Below are 20,238 nucleotides of genomic sequence, written 5' to 3'. Positions count from 1 at the left end.
GTTCTCCAAACAGTTCCATTACTGTCGATACTGGGAGAGGTTATGAGATGATGTCATTACTCTTAACAATGCGACGCGGATGTGTTCCTCAGCATTCTGATTAGACATGATGTAGAAATTGTTCACAGCAAGTCATATGAGATTACCATTCATTGATCCTTTTTTGCACTGACTCTCTTACACTGAGCTCTGTGCACACTCACTGGACTCCTCACACACACACACACACACACACACACACACACACACACACACACACACACACACACACACACACACACACACACACACACACAGACACACGCACACACAATTTTATATGAAAGCACATCACACTATAATTAACCTGTGGAGAGCCCCTTCTAAACACATCACACTGTAATGAACCTGTGGAGAGCCCCTTCTAAACACATCACACTGTAATTAACCTGTGGAGAGCCCCTTCTAAACACATCACACTGTAATTAACCTGTGGGGAGCCCCTTCTAAACAACACAGACAACATAGCTATCTACATAATACATGGTTCACGTTGACCTCATAAAACATTTCCTCTACCACTTGAAAAGCTTCTCTTCCTCTTTTTTGGGAACCACTCATTGTTCTCGAGAGTAACGTTTACCCTACCTTGATCTCTGAGGAGGCTGTGGTTCTGTTCTAAAGCCTGGGGAGTTTTAGCATGTTGGATGGATCATCACATGGTCTTCATCCGTGAGAGACAGAAGAGAGAGGGGGTCGCTGTACTACCCAAGCCAACCTCAGACTCTTGACTCCTCAACCAGCCTGGCCACTCTCTCTTCTCCTCTCTCCCCTTTGTTCTATGGTCTTCCCCAGGCTCTCCTTCCTTCAAGAGGCCTGGAAACCCGACCCTACTGTAGTCATACTGTACCTGTGAGCTCATCGCTAGCTGGGCTTAGGGGTTAAATAAAGAGGAAGTTGAGAATCCAACTGGATGTAGGTTGCCTGCCTGTGAAGGGCTGGTCCAGGGCTGAGGGGGAGGGAGGGAGGGAGGGAGGGAGGGAGGGAGGGAGGGAGGGAGGGAGGGAGGGAGGGAGAAGGGCAAGTTACACCAGAGGAAGAGAAGGAATCGAGGTGTTGATCTCACTGAGAAGTCGCCTGAACCGCTGAGCAGTGCCCCGGGTCTCCCACTCTCTCTCTGAAAGTTTACAAGTCATCCGTTCAGGACAAGGACGGGGGAACACCGCAGAGGACCGCGAGACCCCAGGAATTCAGGGTCCCTGACTTTGTACCAATCAGCAGCGCTAGAGAAGGTATAGAGCCAGTCTCCTAATTACCTGCTGTAATGACTGCGTACATATGGGGCACTGTTAAATTGCTGCTGCATGCGCGTGAGGCTGGGCAATACATATTTCAAAAATATTTTTGATAATTATGTCATTGTTTAACGACACTTTTGGTAGAGGTTAGATAGTAGTATACTATGAGTAGATAATAAACAAAAAATATATTTTCAGTTATATTCAAAGTTGAGATCAAATGTGAAACGAGAAACCATATTCTAAGTTATATTCAAAGTTACATTAAAAGTTAACCGAAAGTTATATTGAAAGTTAACTGAAAGTTATATTGAAAGTTATTTTCAAAGTTAACTGGAAGTTATATTGAAAATTATATAGAAAGTTATATTGAAAGTTATATTGGAAGTTATATTCAAAGTTATAATGAGATCAAAAGTAAAATGTGTATAGTACAAGGAGGAACTCGAGCTGAACGTGCTCATATATAGTACAATACACATGTAAGAGTCGTTTTCTAGATGGTTTGAAATCTTGCTGGGCTGCCATTTATTTTATCCCAAAGACACAGCCTGAAACACATACTGCACTTATTCAAAGGTACTTTAATATACTGCAAGGAAATCTATTGGAAATACAGTATTAGGCTGTCACTTTACTTATTTGGTTGAGTGAATTTCTTTCTCAATTCCGTGATGATGTTTGGAGAATAATCCGTAAGGCCTTTATTGTGGTATTATTCTTTTGTTTTTGCAAAAAGGGTAGCACTTTATAGTACAATAATGACTAGGTATTTACATAGAAAAATACTAATTACACAGTAATAACATATAAATTACTTGTTTGTTTAATCAAACACTGCTTGACTACCGCACCATTTGGTACTGGGTCACCATGTAGTTACACATTTGAATTTATTTAGCACAAGTACCATTACTATCATACAATCCCCTATTGGAAACAGTACTCTAAAATAGAGTGCTACCACAACATGTAATTCACTGAAAACACATGGATTTCATCTAGTCTGATCTAATGGATTGATGTTAGTTCTTTGAATCTGAACGTGAAGTCAGAATAACTACAGACGGACCTCAGTCCATGAAATCCCTGAGCCACTACTGGGAATTAGTAGCTGGGAGTAGTATATTCAAAACAACACAGACAGAACCAGATCAAATTGTTACATCAGTTGCTTCATTCATCAGAATATAAATAAAATGAAAGCATCATTGGGGGGGGGGCTTCACTACTATGCCTCTTGTGTGTGTGTGTGTGTGTGTGTGTGTGTGTGTGTGTGTGTGTGTGTGTGTGTGTGTGTGTGTGTGTGTGTGCCTTTGTACGTGTGTATTGCACAACTCTGCTTTCCTACTGTGTTTGCAGTCCATCCACTTGTCTTTTACAGTGTATTGATCCAAGGTGAAACCACAGTAATGGTTTCGATCCCATCAGCGCCTCTGTTTAGCTGTTTGCCATGCAGTTCTATTTACTGGCATTGATTAATGAATTCACAAACTACCTCAATCATTAATCCTGGACAGAGCTGTTCAGAGGAATAGTCAAATTCATACGGCCCAGATTATGAATAAATAAATCTCAGAACTTGTGAAAAATAACAATAAAAACGACGCTGCAAAAAATGTTTATCTTACCATTAGAATGCATTGACTTGACCTCTTACCAAGGTAAATTATTTTAGAGCACTGGCAGATTATTTTTCTAATTTTTTTAAAATAAATCTTATTTTTTTCAAAGTCTTGATACAAGTGGGGTAAGATAAGTTATTTGATCTTTACAAGACGTGTTATCAAGACAAATTATCTTCTTACTTTAACCTAAAAAAGGCTTGAAACAAGTCAGAATATCTAAAAACAATACAAATTCTCTTGATGCATTTTCTGAGTAAGATAAATTACCTAAAAACAAGTAAATGCATTTTCTTGGTGAGCGGGATCAACTCAAAACAAGATTTGTTTACTTCATTATCTTAATATAATACAAAATAATCTAGGTAATATTTACATTGTTTGCAGATTTGGTATTTATCTACAAAAATGCGATAGAATAGAATGCAAACTTTTACCAGCAGTTGTTGTTTTAGAGTTTGAAATTTCAGTTATAACTAGTGCCTGAAGAAGTTTTGGAAAATGTTTTTTTACTAAAAACAAGTCAAGGCTTAAAATGGATCCTATGGCTCCCAGCCATTAATATTGTGATGAAAATACATTTATGTTTGCTACTACTCTGTATGTTGACAAAAGCAACAATCCCTTCTAGGGTTTACGCTTTGCTTATGTCACAGAAGTCACCGTGGATTGTTATGTTGTGAGACATGTGACAGTGGCAGACTGCTGACATAACAGTTTCACTGCTGGCTGGGTCACTGTCGACAGGTGGCCTATGCCGCTGGGGTTGTGGAGAGATAAAACACTGGAAACAAACACACACACACACACACACGCAGACACACACACAGGATACTGAACATGTCCATTGACAGTGCAGTCATTGGGTACCTAATGACTACAAGACTCACAGTGCAGTATATCTGTAGATCTCCTCTCCCTGGGCTGCAGGGCTGGTTGAATGCTGGTTTCCCTGGCTTTGGAGACAGTTGAAAGTGGCTTCCAGCTCCAGGGCAGAGCTAAAATATGCAGCAGCAACACTCTATAGGAAAATGAAAGTGAGAGCAAGTCCTGGATGGTTCCAGGGGTATTCTCTTACACAAACGAGGGGAGACGTATTGAGGCTAAGCAGTAGCTTGGGGTTTTCAACTCCCAAACTGTGAAGAATATCAGTCATGGATGTTTTTTTGGGGGGTCTCTAGTTAGCTGTTCACCAAGTGCCCTGTCCTTGTGTCCTGCTTACCGTATTTATTTATTTTGGGGCAGATTTTATCCCTCAGTAGATCTCTAAAACGTACAGCCGACTGCACTGAACACAGAGTATGAGACTGAATACATTTTCACCTAATTTACAGAGTTGTCTGGGTTCCTCTACAGAGGATGTAGTGAGTAGGTATCGTCATATGAAGCAGAAATACTGGTCTCATATTTACAGTTGAAGTCGGAAGTTTACATCCACCTTAGCCAAATACATTTAAGCTCAGTTTTTCACAATTCCTGACATTTAATCCTAGTAAAAATTAAGTCAGTTAGGATCACCACTTTATTTTAAGAATGTGAAATGTCAGAATAATAGTAGAGAGAATGATTTATTTCAGCTTTTATTTCTTTCATCACATTCCCAGTGGGTCAAAAGTTTACATACACTCAATTAGTATTTGGTAGCATTGCCTTTAAATTGTTTAACTTGGGTCAAACATTTCGGGTAGCCTTCCACAAGCTTCCCACAATAAGTTGGGTGAATTTTGGCCCATTCTTCCTGACAGAGCTGGTGTAACTGAGTCAGGTTTGTAGGCCTCCTTGCTCGCACACGCTTTTTCAGTTCTGCCCACACATTTTATATAGGATTGAGGTTAGGGCTTTTTGATGGCCACTCCAATACCTTGACTTTGTTGTCCTTAAGCCATTTTGCCACAACTTTGGAAGTATGCTTAGGGTCATTGTCCATTTGGAAGACCCATTTGCGACCAAGCTTTAACTTCCTGACTGATGTCTTGAGATGTTGCTTCAATATATCCACATAATTTTCCTTCCTCATGATGCCATCTATTTTGTGAAGTGCACCAGTCCCTCCTGCAGCAAAGCACCCCCACAGCATGATGCTGCCACCCCCATGCTTCACGGTTAGGATGGTGTTCTTCGGCTTGCAAGACCCCCCTTTTTCCTCCAAACATAACGATGGTCATTATGGCCAAACAGTTATATTTTTGTTTCATCAGACCAGAGGATATTTCTCCAAAAAGTACGATCTTTGTCCCGATGTGTAGTCTGGGTTTTTAATGGCGGTTTTAGAGCAGTGGTTCTTCCTTGCTGAGCGGCCTTTCAGGTTATGTCGATATAGGACTCATTTGACTGTGGATATAGATACTGTTGTACCTGTTTCCTCCAGCATCTTCACAAGGTCCTTTGCTGTTGTTCTGGGATTGATTTGCACTTTTCGCACCAAACTACGTTCATCTCTAGGAGACAGAACGCGTCTCCTTCCTGAGCGGTATGACGGCTGCGTGGTCCCATGGTGTTTATACTTGTGTACTATTGTTTGTACAGATGAACGTGGTTCCTTCAGGCATTTGGAAATTGCTCCCAAGGATGAACCAGACTTGTGGAGGTCTACAAAAAAATGTCTGAGGTCTTGGCTGATTTCTTTTGATTTTCCCATGATGTCAAGCAAAGAGGCACTGAGTTTGAAGGTAAGCCTTGAAATACATCCACAGGTACACCTCCAATTGACTCAAATTATGTCAATTAGCCTATCAGAAGCTTCTAAAGCCATGACATCATTTTCTGGAGTTTTCCAAACTATTTAAAGGCACAGTCAACTTAGTGTATGTAAACTTCTGACCCACTGGAATTGTGATACAATGAATTATAAGTGAAATAATCTGTCTGTAAACAATTGCTGGAAAAATTACTTGTGTTAACAAACTATAGTTTGTTAACAAGAAATGTGTGGAGTGGTTGAAAAACAAGTTTTAATGACTCCAACCTAAGTGTACTAAGTGTAACTTCCGACTTCAACTGTAGGTCTTTACACCTTATGATCAGGTTAAATAGAGTGTTTAAAAAATGCAAGATTGTTGCTGAATTGAATTGAATCAGCTGTGATGTATCCCGTTGAGGAGATAGCTAGCTTTTGGGAAATTTACAGAACTTTTTCTACCTTAGCCGAGGCTGTAGAACGGGAGTGAAGATCAAACCATCCAATGTAGCATTATCTCTGTAATAACTGGGCAACGTCCTCAAATGTAGCAGTGTTATTGATCGCGGGTGTGTTTCAGATTTTCCAAGAGCATGTACTCCGAACTGGTTCCAAGATGGTAACATTAAGCTCTCGCTTCGCTCTTAAAGAATGTGTTGTGCCGTCGAAGCACTTGGCCAGAAGAACATATAAGCATCAGTCCAGAGGCAGAGGAAGAGGGGAATAAGAACAGGAGAATGTGACTAAATCACTTTAATTGGCATTTCAAGGAGGTCTGGCAGGGTTGTATTCTACTTTTATTTTACACGGTGCTGCCAAGAAACAAAGCTTCAAGAGAAAAGTGGAAAAGTTCAGGTCTGCCAAGTGGGTGTGATGCTCTGCCACCTTATTATAAGCTTAATTCCCAATCAGCTCCATTTGGATAAGACCTTGTTCCCGCAGGCCAAATTATTTAACCCCAATTAGTGGTTAGGCCTAACTCCTACGTACGTTCGGCCTGTAGGCTACCTTGAAAACAGATTCAAAACAATCACTTTAAAATAATTCTATGGAACAAACTAAATTATGCAATCTACTATTACAAACATTTATTTTTTAGTCCCAGGCAAGATAAATAAGTACACAACAACCACTGAGAAATTGGGAGACAAAAGGGATTTAGAGCTAGCCATGATAAGAACAGTAGAGACCACACTAAAGAGAAAGCATCTCATGCAAATTTCCATTGACTTATGTGGCCGAGTTGCTGTGTTACCATTAGGTCACTCAGCATTTCCTCTCTCATTACAGGGGATACATCCCAAATGACACACTATTCCCTTTATAGTGCACTACTTTTGACCAGGGCCGATAGTCAAAAGTAGTGCACTAAATAGGGAATAGGGTGCAATTTGGGACATACACACACAGGGCCTTCTCCTCCTGTCTTAAAGGGGAAATGGCCTTGCTGATGCTGTCTTAAAGGGGAGGTGTGGTCCCGGTTGACCCAGGTCAAATTGCAATGCCATGCTCAGTTGATTACCTGGTGGGGGCTGCTGCTGTTTAGTAAGAGGATCCCTTAACCTTGTGTCTTTCACATTAAAGAGGCCTAGCGCTGGCGGCAGACCAGGCAGAAGGCAAAGCATCGACCTCAACTGAGCTGGGGGGAAAAAGAGCCAGAAAAATAAACCGTTGCTAAAGCTCTCTCGCAAACACACATGGGAATAGACAGACACACACACAGAAACAGACACACACCACAAACACACACACACAAGCACACACACACACACTAAATCTCTGGCGGGGATGTCTCGCTCCACTCTCCTTTTCTCTTCTCATCAGGATTGAATGTTTTTTAAAATTGAGAATAGCCAATGAGATTTAACTGTCAGTTGTGTGAGTGGCACACAAATGGTCCAGCCCTGAGTATGATGTAATGGTGTAGGCAGAGCCAGTGGGTGGCACTCAGTGGTTTAATAAGAGGGTTATAGTGCAGCTAACAATAAAACAATACTTGCTCTAGTTCCGTTTTTGTGAATTTTTCGACCCCAGTTTGAAAATAAATAACCTATTATTTATTGTCCTTACGATCACTACATCAGATTATTATTATAGCAGGTCATGTAGTACATTCAACTCTGAGATGTAATCATTTTGATTGTGATTTGTAGCTGAAGACGGTGGTTAGGGAGCAACGTGTACATAACATTACACACCCCGCGTGGCATGTGGAGATGATTATGTTGATAGAGAACATCTACAGCGAAAAATACGAAAAATACAATTCTATTTTTTTATACACACACAAGAAGACAAACAAGCAAGCTAGAATGCACACACACACACACACACACACTAGCCGGGGAGGGCTTGTTAGCAACGTAGTTTGTGCTAGCCAGGGAGGGCTTGTCAGAACATAAGTCACAAAAGCCTTGTGTACGCCGTGGTGCCTCTGTCTCTCCTATTCCTATCCTATCCACTGTTTGAAGTAGCACACACTTCCACGCTATCCTTTAAAACACATGTTTTGTTAAGTAGTTTATATGTGCAGCAGGTCGTTTATCTTGTGACACGCATGTGTTGGGCTTGGTCATGCCTGTGTGTAAGACACTCACAGGGATAAGAGCAGAAGTGGAAACAACATCTATCTCCATTTGTTCAGCTGTTGGGAGACATGATTAAGTGGCACAGATATGATCCTCACTCTGAGCCCCCTAGACTCAATACACACACGCGCATCCAGGCACGAACACGGACACACATGACACACCAGCTACACACACACACACAAACACACACGACACACACACCAGCCACACACATACCAGCCAAAAACACACACACAATGTGACGGCTTGAGTTTCAGACCCTGGGTAGATTGGCTGGCTGCTGCTCCCTGTCCTGATTTATTGTTGCAAATTGAAATATTCCAAGAAGTGAGTCAGTTTGTGTTGGCAAGGCAACCGTCCAAGACCGTTACAGGCTGCACCGCGAGCCCCTGTTCCTCTCTATTTTCATAGTACACACTGTATCAGCCATGAAGAATTCATCAATATATTGCTGTAATACCACAGGAGGCTCTGGACCCTGGACTCTGGACCCTGGACTCTGGATCCTGGGGCCGTTCGGTCAGACCTCCAGTGAATTCTCCCAGGCACTAGCCTGAGTGATGGCTGGGCTGGCAGGGATCAAAGCAGAGGTGTGTAGCTAATGTTGGAGACGTACAGTGCAGTAATCTGACCTCACTGTCAACACAGGTTATCACAGGAATGTTCCTAACACTGTCTGGCTGGGGGATCCTGATTACAGTGAGTACAGCTTGGCACAGCCTCCCTTCATGAAGTTCCACTAGCAGGATCCTGCTCTGCCCTGGCATAGGGCTTATGACGAGGGAGTGGTCATATGTGGGTCCAGGAGTGGTCACATGTGGGTCCAGGAGTGGTCATATGTGGGTCCAGGAGTGGTCATATGTGGGTCAAGGAGTGGTCATATGTGGGTCCAGGAGTGGTCATATGTGGGTCCGGGAGTGGTCATATGTGGGTCCGGGAGTGGTCATATGTGGGTCCAGGAGTGGTCATATGTGGGTCCGGGAGTGGTCATATGTGGGTCCGGGAGTGGTTATATGTGGGTCCAGGAGCGGTCATATGTGGGTCCAGGAGTGGTCATATGTGGGTTCAGGAGTGGTCATATGTGGGTCCAGGAGTGGTCATATGTGTGTCCAGGAGTGGTCATATGTGGGTTCAGGAGTGGTCATATGTGGGTTCAGGAGTGGTCATATGTGGGTCCAGGAGTGGTCATATGTGAGAGTGCTCCTGTTAATGGCGGGGCCTTCCCTTCCCCTTTCCTCTTGATGGAATGAAATGAGAGGACAAGACACAGTCACAGGATGCATCCCAAATGGCAACCCTATTCCCTATATAGTGCATTAATTTTAGCTTGAGCCCTATCAAAAGTAGTGCACTATAGAGGGAATAGGGTGCCATTTGTGGCATGACGTATGGTGGCCTCTGCAGGCAGGGGTCTTTTAGGGAGGGTGTGCCCATTAGCAAGGCTTTACTGACTGTGTTGTAAATTATGACACGGGGTGGGGGGGGTTTGGGGGGGGTCAAGGCAGCCGTTTTATGTACAGGTAATGTACACTCACACAAATGAGCTAGCTTGCAAAACACAGTGCGCTGTCTACACATGCCTATTGTCCCAGAGAAGTCTGCATTTTGACAGATGAAGAAAGTCTGTATGCATATCACAGTAGCTGTCCAAATAAAGTACACGTTTTCTGTAGAGACAGTTTCAGAAGAGGAGAGCTGCTGCCTGCTTTCTCAAGCCAATTCTCAAGCCCCCCCCAAAAAAACTCTGGCAACCCACCATTTAAATAAGTCAACAGTTTATGTAGAACATAGTGTAGCAATATTTAATTAAAAACGAACCCAACCGCACTTAGTCCATGACCTGGAAATAGTTTTACTGTGACATACATGAGATACATGAATACGCATAATGGCAGACTCAACTCAAAATTAGTCTGCTAGCTCATTGATCAACTCAAAGATAACCTGCTAACTCATTGATCAACTCAAAGTTAGCCAGATGACTCATTGTTCCTGCAGAGTGAAATACCCACTACAATTCAGTATGATCATTGACACAAGTCAGTATAATCTGCAGCAGCAAGATATTATATGTGTTCTTAATGAGAGAGAGAGGGAGCGAGAGAGAGAAATACAGAGAGAGATACAGAGCGAGAGAGAGCGAGAGAGAGAGAGACAGAGGAAGAGAAAATGAGAGAGAGAGAGAGAGATGAAACACAGACAGAGAGAGAGAGAGAGAGAGAGAGAGAGAGAGAGAGAGAGAAATGAAAGACAGAGAGAGAGAGATGAAAGACAGAGCGAGATAGAGAGAGAGAGAGAGAGAGAGAGAGAGAGAGAGAGAGAGAGAGAGAGGGAGAGAGAGAGAGAAATGAAAGACAGAGAGAGAGAGAGAGAGAGATGAAAGACAGAGAGAGAGACAGAGAGAGAGAGAGAGAGAGAGAGAGAGAAAGGGGGGGGGAGTGAAAGACAGACAGACAGACAGACAGACAGACAGACAGATAGCCATTCTTTCTCTGTCAGCAGGAGATCCCAATCTTACCCTCGTTGTGGAAAACAGACATTTTCAATGTATCATCTCCAAGCTCGTTCTTAGCATTGTGATGAAAGTCCTCTGTAGCTCAGCTGGTAGAGCATGGTGCTTGTAACGCCAAGGTAGTGGGTTCGATCCCCGGGACCACCCATTCACAAAAAATTTATGCACGCATGACTGTAAATCGCTTTGGATAAAAGCGTCTGCTAAATGGCATGTTATTATTATTATTAAAGTGTTTTGTCTGCTCTGCTGCCGCATACTGATGAGAGTGGCTCAGGCCTTGGCCATGGACCTTGAACTGCCTGGAATTCTCTCAGAGTGGAGAGTGAGTGCACAGTCGTTAGGCTTCAACTAGTCCACCTACATGACTCTGTAAACAGCATGTTCATCTGTCATTAACCTAAACTGTGGTAGGGAGAGGGAGAGGGAGATTCAAAAATAGTACTTTCTGTGTGGTAGTGCTTTCTCTCTCTCTCTCTCTCTCTCTCTCTCTCTCTCTCTCTCTCTCTCTCTCTCTCTCTCTCTCTCTCTCTCTCTCTCTCTCTCTCTCTCTCTCTCTGTATGTGCATGTTTGCATAGTGTTTGGTTTGGAGTGGGTTGTGTGGTCTAAGGTCAGAAGTGGTAGAAAAACAAGCTAAAAGGGGACCATATATTTGTTAGCCATTTTGAGAACTTCAAGGGCAGGAGGGACAGTACTGAGACTAGAAAACAAGCTCTCTGGAATTTGTATATTTTCTCCTCTTGGGGAAACTTTTTTGCCATAAAACTATTTCACAATAAATTACAATATGTTTTGTCAAAATTGTCCAGTGCTGTCTTGAGATATCACGTGTGACTAACATACCAATGAACGGACGGAAACAGATCCACAGTCCCCAACCTGACTTCATTGTGGGGGACAACAATTCAGACAAACCCACCATGCAGCATATCCAGCAGCATTTACAGATAATCATTAAACAAATTACAGTGTTTCCACCCACTGACAGATGTTTGGTATGCGAGGCTGTATCTGACTCCCTCCATAAAGTAGGAGGAAGGTAGTGCCATGCACAGACCAAATGAGGCTGGTGGGCTCATTGAATTGGCTGGAATGGAATCATTGGAACAGAGTCAAACACGTTGTTTCCATGTGTTTGATGGGTTTGGTACCATTCCATTGATTCCATTCCAGCCATTAAAATGAGCCCGTCCTCCTATAGCTCCTCCCACCAGCCTCCTCTGGCACAGCCTGCTCTGTACAGAGTTATGTTAAAATGTTAGAATGGAGAGTCTTACAACATCTATACTGTCAGGGACGTAAATTTGATTCTAAATGTGAATGTACAAACTGGCAAAGAGAATGATTTCAACCTCAGATGTTGGTACTAAAATTAGATAAGAGAAGGCATGGAAAAACATGGAGATAAATAATTTAGAAGGGTGAGAAAAAGGGAGGGAGAGGAGAAAAATAGTCACAGGGAGAAGGAGAGCGAGAGAGAGAGAGAGAGAGAGAGAGAGCGAGAGAGAGAGAGAGAGAGAAAGTTTCATGAAATGGCCAAGTTGGTAATTGCATGCTGTCATATAAAAACAGTTCATTAGTGGATCCTGTTGAAAGATGACCATCATGCACTGGGGTGTTACTACACTCTGCTGCCAAGACGTACCCTGATGGGAAATCTGACCCTCCACCCCACCCTCCCTCCCTCCTCTTTCTTTCCCTCCATTGAAAAAAATACACAATACCTCCGCTTGTTTGAGGGTATAGCTTCCAGCCAGCCAGCATGTGGAATGATAATACAAATACTGCTAAGCCCAGTGACACTTGTGGTGATGTGGAGAGAGACAGGAGGGCTAGAGAGAGAGAGAGAGAGAGAGAGAGAGAGAGAGAGAGAGAGAGAGAGAGAGAGAGAGAGAGAGAGAGAGAGAGAGAGAGAGAGAGCAGTCTGCAGCACCCGGCCTCAAACTATACGTACCTCGTCTTAAACATCAGCACCACAGGTAACTTCCAAAAAGCTGTGAACGATCTGAGAGGCAAGGCAAGAAGGGCCTTTTACGCCATCAAAAGGAACAAACACCAAATTGAGACTCTGCATACAGAAGTGCAAAAACATCCTCTGTGTACAATGTAAAACACCAAATGATGCATGCACAGCAGAATTAGGACGATTCCCACTAATGATCAAAATGAAGAAAACAGCAATTAAATTCTACAACCACCTAAAAATAAGTGATTCTCAAACCTTACATAATAAAGCCCTCACCTGCAGAGAGATGAAGCTGGAGAAGAGTTCCCTCTTCCAGCTGCTACGGGGACTCTGCTCACAAACACAAACAGACCCCACAGAGCCCCAGGACAGCAACACGATTAGATCCAACCAAATCATGAGAAAACAAAAAGATAATTACTTGACACATTGGAAAGAATCTACAAAAAAACAGAGCAAACTGGAATGCTATTTGGCCCTAATCGGAGAGTATGCAGTGGCAGAATACCTGACCACTGTGACTGACCCAAACTTAAGGAAAGCTTTGACTGTAATGAATACTCGGACAGAGTGGTAAGATCCAATCGCAGAATAGCGATGCTTTATTAGAGTACAGACAAGGGTATAGCTTAATCGTGGTCGGGCGGGCTGTGGTCAAAACCGGGCAAGGCATAGACAGGCAGAGGTACCAAAGGAGCGGGCTTAGTCGTAGTCGAGGTCACAGGCACAGGATCAGAGAACGGTAATCACTGGGGCAGACAAGCAGAGGATTAAGCAATACGGGGAGTCAAACAACAAGGCACAGGTCGGATACACGGGTAATCAAAACAACAAACTCTCTCTCTCTCTCGGAACAAAACGCTTAGCAAGTCACAAAGGAACAATACCTCGCACCGACTGAACCTCTGAGCACACCTTATATCCTACCCTAATTACGGACAGGTGTGCTCAGAACTCAGGTGAACCAGATCGAGTCTGATGACTCCCCCTCTCTGTAGATCGGGGAAGTGTCAGACTCTGTCTAGACCCAGCCAACCCCCGATCCCTTACATTGACTATGTACAGACTCAGTGAGCATAGCCCTGCTATCGAGAGGCCGCCGTCGGCCATCGGCAGATCTGTGCCAACTGCCCACAAAATGAGGTGGAATCCGAGCTGCACTTCCTAACCTTCTGCCAAATGTATGACCATATTAGAGACACATATTTCCCTCAGATTACACAGACCCACAAAGAATTTGAAAACAAATCCAATCTTGATAAACTCCCATATCTATTAGGTGAAATACCACATTGTGCCATCACAGCAGCATGATGTGTGTGTGACCTGTTGCCACAAGAAAAGGGCAACCAGTGAGCACAAATACCACTGTAAATACAACCTATATTTATCTGTTTATTTATTTTTCCTTTCGTATTTCAACTATTTGCACATTGTTACAACATAGCCAATAATATAACATTTGAAATGAGCCAATAATATAACATTTGAAATCTCTATATTCTTTTAAATGTTTGTGTGTGTAATGTTTATTGTTCATTTTTCTTTATTTCCTTTGTTTATTTCCCTTTTGTTTCTTGTCTATTTCACTTGCTTTGGCAATGTAAACATATGTTGCCCATGCCAAGAAAGCTCTTTGAATTGAATTTAACCTGTCTGCCTTTGAGGCCTACTGTCAGAGAGCCCAAATGTCATGTTCACACTCCGCATGCAAAGATACAAGAAAGAGGCCATTCATTAAAAAGTAATTCTTGTTATGAGGACTAGCTATCAGTTGGATTGGACACAAGCCAATCTCTGACCCAAAGGGGAATTTTAGCATGTCCCAGGAATGTGCTTTGACTGGGAATGTGGAGTTCTAGAATACCCCAACTGGAGTGGTCTAACATTTCTATGGAACACACAGAATACACGGGACACACGGAACATAGAACACATGGAACACATCAAATAGCACCCTATTCCCTATATAGTGCACTACTTTTGACCAGGGCCCACAGGTATCTGGTCAAAAGTAGTGCACTATGTAGGGAATATAGTGCCATTTGGGATGCAGGCAGTGCCTGAGGGGTGGCTCTGTGTTCCTTCCCGAACTTGGCTAACGCATGTCTGAAACGGTGCCCTCTCCACTAGCCTTGAAAAACATGCCACATGCAATGAATTGGACAGTGTTATACTGTACATCTAGATTTATGAGTCAATTTCTCTGTTGTCTGGACTTCAATATGAAAGGCCTGGATTGTTTTGATGTATGGCACGCTGTCTGTTGGCCTTGGACTGTCCATGTTTCAAATGTCAACTTTGCATTAACACATACTGTAATTCACACTGTTCTGACAACACTATCCCAGTATAAATCCTCCCCACCAAATTCACCACCATGAATATCATTTTGTATTTGAATTGGTTGCCCTTGATACCATTTTTACATTGAATTTTGCAGTCATTGAATAGACTGTAAAATTGCTCTGAAGCTAATCTATCTAATCTGTAAATAATTACAAAAACATAACATAACTTTATGAAGCCCTTTCAGAAGCCCATTCTCCTCTTGTGATTCAGTTGGGCTTGGGGCCTTTAAACACATTTAAATGGTCTCTCTCCCCACAGCTCCTGCAGCACTTTGGGGGCCTTAGGGGCATTTACCGGGCCTGATAAATAACGATCGCGGAGGGCTGATTTCTTAATGCTGATGTATGGCTCTGACGGGACAGGTGCTGGCTTCTCAGGTTCCCAACGCCACTGTAATTAATCTCATGTATGAACCTAAATCCAGGTGGAGCCCGGAACAGCCCAGAACGCATGAATTATACAATGGTTAAAAATCTCACTATAAACGATTTCACACCCTGGATGTGCACATGTAGACACACGCATGCACACACACACACACACACACACACACACACACACACACACACACACACACACACACACACACACACACACACACACACACACACACACACACACACACACACACACACACACACACACACACACACACACACACACACACACACACACACACACACACACACACACACACAGGTAGATAACCTTGCAACTCCATGATATAAAGCAGTCCAGTGAAGCTCAGTTGGTAGAGCATGGAGTTTGCAACGCCAGGGTTGTGGGTTCGATTCCCACGGGGGCCAGTATGAAAACGTATGCAGTCGCTAAGAGCGTCGGCTAAATGACAAAAATGTAAATAAATGTTTCTTTCATCTCCATTTTCCTAGAAGACTCCACTAGTCCTATATCCTATATTTGTTGTTTATAATATATGTACTTTTCCTTGTGCAGAAGGATATGAACCACATGTGATCCATGTGCGACTTACTTTTCCTTGTGCAGAAGGATATGAACCACATGTGATCCATGTGCGGCGGTATTAATCTTCCATTAATCTGGCCTGCGAGGTGGCAGCCTGGTGCTTTGGCCTGTCCCAACGGAAGAAGTATGTGGACACCCCTTCAAATTAGTAGATTCGTCTATTTCAGCCACACCTTTTGCTGACAGGTGTATAAAATCAAGCACACCGCCATGCAATCTCCATAGACAAACATTGGCAGTAGAATTGCCTTACTGAAGAGCTCAGTGACTTTCAACATGGCACCGTCATAGGATGCCACCTTTCCAACAAGTCAGATCATCAAATGTCTGCCCTGCTAGAGCTGCCCCGGTCAACTCTAAGTGCTGTTATTGTGAAGTGGACATTTCTAGGAGCAACAACGGCTCAGAAACGAAGTGGTAGGCCACATAAGCTCACAGAACGGGACCGCCTAGTGCTGAAGCGCGTAACGCGTAAAAATCGTCTGTCCTCGGTTGCAATACTCACTACCGAGTTCCAAACTGCCTCTGGAAGCAACGTCAGCAAAATAACTGTTTGTCGGGAGCTTCATGAAATTGATTTGCATGGCCGAGCAGCCGCACACAAGCCTAAGATCACCATGCGCAATGCCAAGCGTTGGCTGGAATGGTGTAAAGCTTGCCGCCATTGGACTCTGGAGCAGTGGAAACTCGTTCTTTGGAATTATGAATCATGCTTCACCATCTGGCAGTCTGACGGATGAATCTGGGTTTGGCGGATGCCAGGAGAATGCTACCTGCCCCAATGCATAGTGCCAACTGTAACGTTTGGTGGAGGAGGAATAATGGTCTGGGGCTGTTTTTCATGATTCGGACTAGGCCCCTTAGTTCCAGTGAAGGGAAATATTAATGCTACATCATACAATGACATTCTAGACGATTCTGTGCTTCCAACTTTGTGGCAACAGTTTGGGGAAGGCCCTTTCCTGTTTCAGCATGATAATGCCCCCGTGCACAAAGCGAGGTCCATACAGAAATGGCTTGTCCAGATCGGTGTGGAAGAACTTGACTGGCCTGCACAGAGCCCTGACCTCAACCCCATCGAACACCTTTGGGATGAATTGGAACGCCGACTGCGAGCCAGGCCTAATTGCCCCAACATCAGTGCCCGACCTCACTAATGCTCTTGTGGCTGAATGGAAGCAAGTCCGTTCATGGTGCTTGCCTACGGAGCTGTGAGGGGAATGGCACCTCCTTACCTTCAGGCTCTGATCAGACCCTACACCCAAACGAGGGCACTACGTTCATCCATCTCTGGCCTGCTAGCTCCCCTACCTCTACGGAAGCACAGTTCCCACTCAGCCCAGTCAAAGCTATTCGCTGCTCTGGCACCCCAATGGTGGCACAAGCTCCCCTACGACGCCAGGACAGCAGAGTCACTGACCACCTTCCGGAGACACTTGAAACCCTACCTCTTTAAGGAATATCTGGAATAGTATAAAGTAATCCTCCTTCCCCCACCCCCCATAAAAATAAAAATAAGTTGAGTGCACCAATTTGTAAGTCGCTCTGGATAAGAGCATCTGCTAAATGATGTAAATGTAAATGTAAAGTCCCCACAGAAATGTTCCAACATCTAGTGGAAAGCCTTCCCAGAAGAGTGGAGGCTGTTATAGCAGCAAAGGGGGGACCAACTCCATATTACAGTTTTTCCCAATTGTTAACACACGTTTGCTGAAACTACATCTCATGTACTCAAAACTCTAAACACAAAACAGTTAGCCAATTTCCCTAAACCCCACAGACATCTTGCAAAATGAAACACAGCAATCAAAATAATCTACTCCCTGCTCAAAATGAAACCCTGGATACAAATGAGACATATACACACATCAAATGAATCTAACTTAGTGACAACCGAGATCACACTAATATGACATTCAAAACACTACTATCAGAACCTATTTCAGTGTAAAGACTAAGATTTTATTGTTATACTGTGTAAAGGAACTCAAAAGCAAAAATTAAAGTTTTATATTTCAACATGACTCAATACATGTCAAACAGCATACTGTAAGCACACATGCAGTAAAAATGCAAACATACAGTAAATATATTTTGCATTTGCAAAGGAAGAAAAATGTGCCTATTTGTACTACTGTACTTTATGTTACATGAATTGTACGGAATAGACAAAGAAACTGTCAAATCTAAATCATAAATCAAGAAACAAATACTCCATTGAGAAAACAAAATCAGTCATGTCTGTTGTTTTGGTCGGGCCACAGATTTTCATCAACATCACAGACAATATTCTCCTTTGCCAGACAGCGAGGAAATATATTCTGGCATGACGCATCCACCCCTTTTAGGACTCTACTGGAAAGTCACCTCAGGCCTCCTCCATTGCCTGGAGAAGGGCCATACGTTCAAGGGGTTTGCGATCATACACCTTCCACCGCCATGCTGAAAACCACTCCTCAATAGGGTTGGGAAATGGGGAATATGGGTGGGAGATAGAGAATTGTAAACATGGGATGGTCATGGAACCAGTTGCAGACATGAGCAGCCCGATGGAAACTCACGTTGTCCCAAATTAGAAAATACATTTGCTGCTCAGGATCACCTGGCCCTCTCTGCTCTGGCTGAAGAAGATTGTCATGTAATGTGTTCAGGAAATGAAGGAGATGGGCAGTGTTGTATGGTCTAAGGGTGGCATGGCGGTGGAGGACCCCATTGTGGCTCATAGCTGCGCATATGGTGAAATGTATCCCGCTCTGGCCAGGTACCTCAATGATGGCACGTTGACCAATGATGTTCCTTCCTCTCCTCCTCAACTTCGCTAAATTGAATCCAGCCTCCTCTATGAATATGAGTTCCTGGGACATGGGACGTGCATCCAACTCCATGATTCTCTGAAATGACAGCAAATACTGTAATTGCTGTATAGTAAAGATCACTGGCAACATCAATGAGTCTCTAATGTTTCAAGAGTGTAATACTAGTACATTACTTACTTCCACATATTCGTACCGTTTATCCTTCAATCTTTGGGAATTCCTTTCAAATGGGACTGTGGATTTGTTTCATCCGGAGATGGTGTTTCTTAAAGATGTGGGCTGTGGTTGATAAGATCACTCTGATGTTATGGAAGATGGCACGGTTTTCAATAATCCGTTGTTGGATTTCCTGCAGTCTTATGGCATTATTTTTAACTACCTTTTGCACAATGTCAGCCTCCTGTTAGTCTGTAAATAGAAGCGTTCTACCACCACGTACACTACCAGTTAAAAGTTTGGACACACCTACTCATTCAAGGGTTTTTCTTTATTTAAACTATTTTTTATATTGTAGAATAATAGTGAAGACATTAAAAATATGCAATAACACATATGGAATCATTTAGTTAAACAAATCAAAGTATTTTTTATATTTGAGAATCTTCAAATAGCCACCCTTTGCCTTGATGACAGCTTTGTACACTCTTGGCAGTCTCTCAACCAGCTTCACCTGGAATGCTTTTCCAACAGTCTTGAAGAAGTTCCCACATATGCTGAGCACTTGTTGGCTGCTTTTCCTACACTCTGCGGTCCGACTCATCCCAAACCATCTCAATTGGGTTGAGGTCGGGGGATTGGGGAGGCCAGGTCATCTGATGCAGCAATCCATCACTCTCCTTCTTGGTAAAATTATCCTTACTTAGCCTGGAGGTGTGTTGGGTCATTGTCCTGTTGAAAAACAAATTATAGTCCCACTAAGCCCAAACCAGATGGGATGGCGTATCGCTGCAGAATGTTGTCGTAGTCATGCTGGTTAAGTGTGCCTTGAATTCTAAATAAATCACAGACAGTGTCACCAGCAAAGCACCCCCACACCATAACACCTCCTCCTCCATTCTTTATGGAGGGAAATACACATGCGGAGATCATCTGTTCACTCACACCGCGTCTCACAAAGCCACGGCGGCTGGATCCAAAAATCTCCAATTTGGACTCAAGACAAAGGACACATTTCCACCGGTCTAATGTCCATTGCTCATGCAGGTAGCTATAATGAACTTATCCTCTGCAGAAGAGTTAACTCTGGGTCTTCCATTCTTGTCGCGGTCCTCATGAGAGCCAGTTTCATCAAAGCGCTTGATAGTTTTTGCGACTGCACTTCAAGAAACTTTCGAAGTTCTTGAAATGTTCTGTATTGACTGGCCTTCATGTCTTAAAGTAATGATGGACTGTCGTTTCTCTTTGCTTATTTGAGCTGTTCTTGCCATAATATGGACT

General features: G+C 43.2%; 1 protein-coding gene across 2 annotated transcripts in view; it reads left to right on the top strand.

Moving 5' to 3' along the window:
* Positions 1-1,105: 1,105 nt before the first annotated feature.
* Positions 1,106-20,238, top strand: part of LOC121544677 (leucine-rich repeat transmembrane protein FLRT2-like) — a 48,333-nt gene continuing 29,200 nt past the window's right edge. For both annotated transcript variants that reach the window (XM_045209271.1, XM_045209268.1), the window contains exon 1: positions 1,106-1,271. The gene's annotated coding sequence lies outside the window, so the exon portion shown is untranslated. The remainder of the gene's footprint in view (positions 1,272-20,238) is intronic.

The sequence above is a fragment of the Coregonus clupeaformis genome, chromosome 29 (genome assembly GCF_020615455.1).
Source record: "Coregonus clupeaformis isolate EN_2021a chromosome 29, ASM2061545v1, whole genome shotgun sequence".
In the NCBI taxonomy this organism is placed as follows: Eukaryota; Metazoa; Chordata; class Actinopteri; order Salmoniformes; family Salmonidae; genus Coregonus; species Coregonus clupeaformis.
The sequence above is the reverse complement of the archived record's forward strand: the minus strand, read 5'-3'. Positions and strand labels throughout refer to the sequence as shown.